Source organism: Condylura cristata, unplaced genomic scaffold, assembly GCF_000260355.1.
Source record: "Condylura cristata isolate star-nosed mole 26May11 unplaced genomic scaffold, ConCri1.0 scaffold00034, whole genome shotgun sequence".
In the NCBI taxonomy this organism is placed as follows: Eukaryota; Metazoa; Chordata; class Mammalia; order Eulipotyphla; family Talpidae; genus Condylura; species Condylura cristata.
Genome location: NW_004567135.1, coordinates 14,474,372 through 14,482,721, shown reverse-complemented (window position 1 = coordinate 14,482,721; position 8,350 = coordinate 14,474,372).

Here is an 8,350-nt window from a genome sequence, read left to right as displayed (position 1 = left end):
TTGTCTTATTTGGTGGGTACAATTTCTCTGCTTCCTTCCCAGCCTAACTCAGTCCTCAATTGTTCCTTAGCCCTGTGGACTCTGCCCTCCTAGTCTGAACCATTATTCATTGGTTAACAGAAAAGGAAACAGCACTTTAAATCTCAGCACTTGGCACAGAGCCAGGCACCCCACTTATGTGTCTCACCTTAGCCATCTGAATTTCTTTTCATCATTTGCTTTTCTCCCTACATCATTTGCGGCTCTTGAACATTCCACTATGGCATATTTGAATTTTTAAAATGGTTATTTATTTAACATAGAAGAACTGTTGTATAGGCCAGAAGTGTAGGGGGGGGGGGCGGTGAGAGGATTCACCAGAGACAGAGTGGGGAGCAGAACAGACAGATTACTGAAATCCACTACTGAGGGGGGCAGATTGAACTCAGGAGGTAGTGGTGAGAGCAGAGAGACTTGATGCCTAGCCACCTGGGAAACCCACTATTGTATATTCATAACCCCTTCACTAGAGTGTTGATCACGTGTCTAGCCACCTCAGCCTCAAGGGCTATGATGACTTTGAGACTCAGCTTAATTCCATACATCCCATATCTTAGCATAACCTCTGAAGTCTTAGAGTTTCACTAGGCAGCTTAATTCTATTGATGTGAATTATTTAGGGATTTTGGTTTTATACTGTAGCCCACATTAGGAGAAATGAATTTGAGGGTCAAAAATCATTTCAGTTAGACACTGGACTATAAATACTTCTCTGGAAAGTTAGCTAGATATAATAATGGACAATGCCTTCTTTAGAAATACTTAGAATAACATAAAACTGGTCTCAATTGATTTCACAAGCCATAAGGAGGAATTAGTAATTATGTGTGGTGTCCTTTTGGGATGTGGGGTTTTCTCATAGCTGATGACTCACTGAATTTCCATGTGTTAGAAAAATTTCCTTATTCTAAAGGGGAATTTTATTGTTGCAATGCATTGGTCAATTTCTCTTGCAGACTTTGTTTTGCTGTTCAATAGACTTATTAAAGTCCATGTTTTAAAAATACACATGTGTGTATTTTAAAATACATCCATTTTTATGTATATTATTGGTAAATAAATTTTGAACAGTAAAAGGAAATTATCTAGTAGATGAGTTATATGATTTATTAACTGGTGAATAGCAATGACTACAGTCAAGTTTTTATTAATTATGCTCTCTTAGCCATAACACTAACAATTATGCACAAACAATTTTATGAATATGCAATCTATCAGGTGAAATATTAATATTTTGCCAGACAAAATATGTTTATTCTTTAGTCTTTGCTTTACCACTTTTCCCAAATTTTGTAAGTCATATTTTCACGGTTAGCAATGACATATGTGAAAAGTAAAGAACTTCCAGCTATTCTCAGTACACACCACTCACATTGGCCATACTCAATAGTATCATATCTACACTAGGAGACATTCTCTAAGTTTATATAAGTAGATTTTGTGTGTAATATAGTATTAACTCATTTTCATGCAAATAAGATCATACCATGCTTACTTCTATGATTGAATCTTAATTTTGGATATATTCATCAATGTATTTGGCCATCCAGACTCTTAATTCTATTTGTTTCAAGTTTTCTATGACTTACAGAACAGGCATTTCTGAAGGAAATGATTTTTAGTTTTCAGGAAAGATTAAGCTTTACGTTATAGTTTTGACAAAAAGAGTCACCTCATCACTAAAGCAATCAACACTGTGCAATTGTATGATCTGTCCCCAATTCCTCTGCACAGCTATATTTTATTTAATGCTCACCCAGCCTTGACCCTTAACACTCTTTCCTTTTTCTACCTTCCTTAGAGATGTCATCCCAAATGGCATCATTCTGTATGAAATCTTTTGATTCCAGCTTCTCTCATTTAGATTTTACACTTACCCTAGCTATTTTATGACTCAGTAGATGTTAATTTAGATTGCCAAGTAGCATTCCATTGTATGGCTGTATCACCGTGTGCTTATCCATTGATGAGTTGAAGAATATTTGAGTTATTTCCAGATTTTCGTGGTTAGAAATAACGCTGCTTTAAATATTTACAGACAGTTGTGCGGGGGACAAAGTCTTTCATTTTCTGTATATATTTTGGTTTGAGATTGCTGAATCATATGCTAAGTGCAAATTCAATTTTGAAAGACTGTCAAAATACTTTCCAAAGTGGTTGTATCATCTAGCAAATGGATGAGGTTTCAGTTCTGCATCTTCATTAAGTTCTACAATGGTCTTGTAGATTACAGGCATTTATTATGTGAATGTATCTTGTGGCTTCATTTTGCATTTCCCTAATGCTGAGGGTGATTTCATGTGCTTATTCATCACACATAACTCTAATTTGGTTAAATTTCTACTTGTCTTCTTCCCTCCCATTTTAACAATTGTTTGTTCTCCAAATTATTGAAATTTTAGATTTCTTTAATATATCCTGGGTAAAAGGAGATTTGCAAGTATTTTCTTGTCTGTAACTTATATTAGTAATCTGTGTTTTTAGAATATTACGTGTGAGATACTGAGTCCTGTTAAAATTTTCCGAAAGATGTTGGTTGACTTTGCTTATCATGAAGCAAAACAATACCCCAAATTAGATTCCGACCACAAATTTTGTGGAACATGTTGGTATTCTTTATGCTGTCCATGCATAAAGAAGATTGACAGAAAAATAGAAGATTGACAGGAAAATAGCAAGGAATAAAAGTTGAAAAGTGAAGAGTATGGTCATGAGTTTCCAAGTTTGAGGAACACACCAGCTCCTGCTCTGTATTCTTGTGGCCACACAAGTATATTTTCTCAAGACGTTTTAGGGGTTCGCATCTCTTTCGCCTCTGTGGCAGTGGTGCCCCGCGGGCCATGCCCAGGAGGACAGAGAATGACAGGGGAAGAAAACAGGGGTTCTCCTCACTATTTTAGGATAGTGGGGAAATCCTCTTTCTACACGTCAACAGGAAAAACAGACTGGTTTTATCCAGGATTATTTTTTGGGGGGGGGTCTACTCTACACTCCCACAAAATGTTTTTCCTTCCTTCAAAGTTGAAAGATTCAGGGGGAAAAGAGGAAACTCACAGGTGTATTTTTATTTTTCACTTTTGCTTTCTTCCTCAATGTGCCTATTGTTTAATTTTCAGCGTTCCCAATGGTTAGACAAGAAGGTTAGTTTGATTTCAGTCTTCTCAAATGCATGAAGACGTAATGCACTCCAACAGATGAATTATCCTGTGACTATTTTGTCACCTGAGAGTAATGTGTATTCTGCTGTGGTTGTTTGGAATGTTCTGTGTGTATCTGTTAGCTGCATTTGTTCTACAGTTTTGTCCAAGTCTCCTGTTTCTTTGTTGATTTTTGTTTGTTTGCTTGTTTGGCTGAATGCAGGGTAATGAAGACGAGCTCAGGCTTCGCAGCCTTGGCCTCTGTGACTATCACCTGTGGCTTTGAAGCAGGAGGTGTTGGGAGAGTGGGCTCGGGGCACGCATGCGTGATGGTGGGCACCTGGAGGATGGTGCCGGCTTGAGTGAGTGGACACACCGGAGCTCGGAGGCGGACAATATAAGGGCGGCAGCACAGAGGGTGTGTGGTGGAGGGCGGTGGAGCGACTGCAGTGGATGTCAGAGCGAGCCCAAAGCGCAACTTTGCTGGGGTCCAGGAGGCTGCCAGGCTCTGGGCCCCAGCTCTCCGTGCCTGTCCTGAACCTGGTTGTCACACTACCACTGGCATACAAAGGTCATTAAAAGCCTGGAAAGGCCACTGAAGGCTCGAGAACTCCCCTTTACCCTTCGCATCCACGGAGAAACTGCCCTGTGTGTGGCTGGCGCTACACTGATAGAACTGCTGACGTCGGGAGAGATTGAAATCCCTGCTATTTTAACTTTGTCGTCTATTTCTCCCTTCAATTTTGTAAATATTATGCTCAGGTAAAATGTGGACCAAAGCTTAGGGAAAGCCCTGAGGAGAACAGAAGGACTTGGCTGGGGAAGCGCCGTGCCGCAGATTCCTCTAATACGGTGAGTAGAGAAACCTGGTCTCTCACAGACGATCTTCCCCTCTGTGGAAAGGGTTGCTTTTGAAAAGAGTCATAACATTCAATCATTTTCACCTCTTTGCCAGTATTGCTTACACATTGCTAACCTATATTTTCCAGTAGTAAAATTCGTCCATAGCTAGATGTGCATGAAAAGATGAGGTTTACACCCAAGAATGTCAGATAATGGTCTAATTAAAAGGTTCTGGGTGAGCTCCGATGAGTTTTTGTTTTGTTTTGCTTTGGGTTGGGGGGGAGATTGGGGAGAACACAGAGTCATTCTCCTGTACAAACCATTTCTGAATACCCAGTAATAAATCAACCCCTCCTCCAAGGCTTTAAAGCCTCAGGTCAAGATAGGGAGGAAGGAGCTTCTCACTCTGGCCCCTTGTCCCTCATTGCCAGGTCATCATTTGAGGATGATTATGAGCTCCTCAGACTTAGTTTCTGGAACTTAATTTGGAGTTGGCAGGGTGGAGATTATCTCTGCTGAGGTGTGGCAGTTGTGACCAAAGACTAGAGGCTGCTGCTCAGCAAGTTTGATCAGGTAAATGTTCATTTGGGAACAGAAATTACATATTCTTCCTTGTTCTACAGCTTGAGAGGGGTGGTGTTCTCACCAAATATTGAAGACAGTGCAATCCTAAGACTAAGGAACATTGAATTCAAGCTAGTTCCAATCATCAGCTGTCTTTCTTTTTTTCTTCTTTCCCTAGCAAAATAGATTTCTAACTAAAATGAAGATGTAGTTAATTAGGATGTAGCTCGTTGTTGTGGATGTGTTGAACTGAGTTAGGGAACAGAATACCCCACTGAAATCTGTTCAGATGTGAATAAACTGAATTACATTCCCAGTTTATATAATGAGAATGGAAAAGATTGTGAGAACAACTTTTTCTTGGAAAGTTTCTGCAACTGTGTTATTCATTCATTCACAAAAAAGGGACCATTTAGGAAGGGTGAGAAGCTTAGCCAGCTAAACTGGAAAACCAAGATGAGATGTCAGTTTAAGGCTCTTCTGTCTAGGACACATCTTTCTGTGCTAAGGTTGTACATCATAAGAGATTCAAGTTTTGAAACGTTTGGAATTGATAAAAAGAATAGAATGTTTTCAGAAACATTTCCAAATGTATGGCAGCAATCTGACCTTTTGGAAGGAACTTGACCAAGTATTTAAGTGAATTCACCAGATATGTATCAAACTAAATGTTTACAAGAGGGTTGATTGTGTGGCAAGTAATGCATCATTAGTGCAGTCTTTAAAATAATCAAAGTATCATTTGGTATTGCATTATAAAGTATAACAATGCCAATGTTCTTTTAAAAAGAGTTTTTATTATATAAATGACTATTTTGTTTTAAAAGATCAGAACGTCTGGACCTTCCTGGATGAGCTGACCCACACACTGCTGCCCCCTGTAGTTCTTGAGAGGGAAAAGATACTCTAAATTTTGTGACAATGACTTTCTTGCATTGTTTTAAAAATATTTTTCCATTTACAGATAATATATTGTGGAATTTTGGCTGTCAAGTTTTACATATGTTCTATATGTATATGTGTTGTATATGTGTTTTTGTGATTTACTGTATTTCCTGAGCCTGTTTTAGGTATTACACATGCAGTCATTTGTAAATTTTTAAATTCTTTTTCACTACTACATATTGTATCTCACTACTACATATTGTATCTCACTACATAAGAACATATCAATTACTATTGACCAGATATTTGTACAGTTATTTCCCTATCAAAGCAATGCTGTCTCTTCTCTTGTACAAATCTCCTGGTTCACAGTTGCACAATTTCTCTAAAAGACAGTCTTCTGTATTATAGGATATTTCTTTGAGAGAAAACATCAAATTATTTCTACATTGTAATCATATGAACTTAAAACAGATGTTTATGAAGGTTTCCATTGCTGCACTTGGTCACCTTTAGACTTAATTTTGTCACATTGAGATTATGAAATTAGTTTGTTTTAACTTAAAATTAACCAAATTCATAATGAAATTGCATTTTACTTCACTTTTCTTTGGCATCTGCAGCTTCACAATGTTATGACTGGATTTCTTTTTTTATATTGCCTAGGATTTTCTGGGCTTTCTGTATTTGTAGATTAACATTTAACTATTTTAGGAAAATTCTTTAACATTATTTCTTCAATTTTTTTGCCCTCCCTAACCTTTATTTTCTGTCCTTTGGGATATATAATAGATATTCCTTTTTTGTGCATCTTAAATCTATTTTAGATTTTAAGAGACATAGAAAATGTAATTCATACTTTTGATCAGCAGGAAAATTTATGTTATCATCATAAATGTCTTTAAGGCTAAGAGCTTCTGAGAAAATCCAATATCCATTTCTAGTAAAAACGCTTATTAAAATATCAATTGGGGCCCTCCCTGGTGGCGCAGCAGGTTAAAGCACTGCACTGAGAATCTAAAGCCACTTCCGCATGAGTTCGATTCCCGCCTGCCCCGGAGGTGACCACATGGCGTGGCAGACCTCTCCTGACCCGCCCGCTGCTCCCCTCAGCAGTGTACTTCCTCGATCTGCCTGTTCTACTCCCCACTCTGTCTCTGGTGAAGCCTCTCACCGCCCCTGCACCTCTGGCCTGTACCCCAGTTCTGTATGTACAAATAAATAAATCTTTAAAAAAAAAAAATCAATTGGTCATTCTTAAAGCAGCATCTAACACCAGGAAATCCCCACTAGGGTAAAGAAACAAAGCAAGAATGTTCACTATTTCTGTTGCTGTTAAACTCTGTTGGAAGCATGGGTCAATGCAAATTTTTCAGAAAGAAAATAATTAAAAACATAACAATTGGAAAAGACAATCTAGAACTATCTCTACTGGCAGATGATTTGGTAATGGGCCCAGAACAATCTAAGAGAATCAATGATTAAACTAATTCAAACAATAGAGATATTTAATAATTAAATAATAAAGCAATTACTAAACTTTGAACTAGCTTTATCATTATAAGAGAGTTTGGTCAGAAAATAGAGTAGAAAGTTAACCTACAAAATTAAGGTGTATGCTAACAACAAACAGAAGATATAATAGAAGAGAACCTCTCAGTTATAATAGCAATAAATATGATACAATTTCTAGGAATAAACAGCAACATTTAAATGGAAGTGGCTGTCATGTATGTTTATTTGCTAAATCTAGCAGCTCTGTAGGACATTCTGGTGGATATGGATGTAATCTCACACTAAGTGTTAACAGAAAAACAATTTCCTAACAAAACACCTTGTGGGCACCTATAAGCCCTGACGTGACAATATTTACAAAATCATTCTTCCTGGCTCTTCATATGCCTCTTGTAACATGGACATAAAACTGCAATCTGGGGGCCTCCCTGGTGGTCAGAGAGGTTAAATCTCAGTGCTATCACCACTATGACCTGAGTTTGATCTCAGCGCTATCACCACTATGTGACCCACCTGGCACAGCAGACCTCTCCTGTCTCTCCCACTGCTCCCCTCACCAGTATATTTCAGTAGATCCATCTGTTCTGCTCCACTCTGTCTCTGGTGAATCCTTTCATCCCTGCACCCTGACAGCTCTTCCCTACAGTCTAGTTTTTGTATGCATAAATAAAAAAATCTTTTAAAAAAGAAAATACAAATCCAACTACTGAATATAGTAACTTAACCATCTCTACTCTAGATTTTTTTTGTTACAGGAGCCTTCCTACAAGAGTGAATTTTGCTGTTATTTTTTTCCAGAGTAGAACCTGGTAAGAAGAACCAGGATTACATCGTCCTATTGCAGAGATCACCTTTCTTTCAAGGTAATCAAGGTCTTAGATTATCATGAAAGAGTTCCATTTTTCCCTCTTACTGTTGCCTTGTGTTGAAACTTCTTTTGGCCTAAGACAACAAGAACTAGAAAATCTAAATTTCAGAGACCAAAGTGATTCTTAACTTTGGTTCAATATTTTCAATTCCATATAATGTTGAATCCAATGAGTTATTCAAGAGTCCATATTTATTGGGCCAAGTAACATTTTAAGAACTACAAATACTGGACTCTCTCTGGTGGTGCAGTGGGTTAAAGCACCACATTATGAAGCTCTCCAAAGCCACTGCAGCAAGAGTTTGATTCCCACTCAGGGAGCTGACCCACATGGCGCAGCAGACTTCTGACCCACCGCTGCTCCCCTCAGCAGTATACTTCAGTATATCTGCCTGTTCTGTCTCTGGTGAATCCTCTTATCCATCACACCTCTTTTTTTTTAAAGAATTACAAATACTGTGCAATTAAATAAAACATAAAAAAAAAGAAATGATGAGCC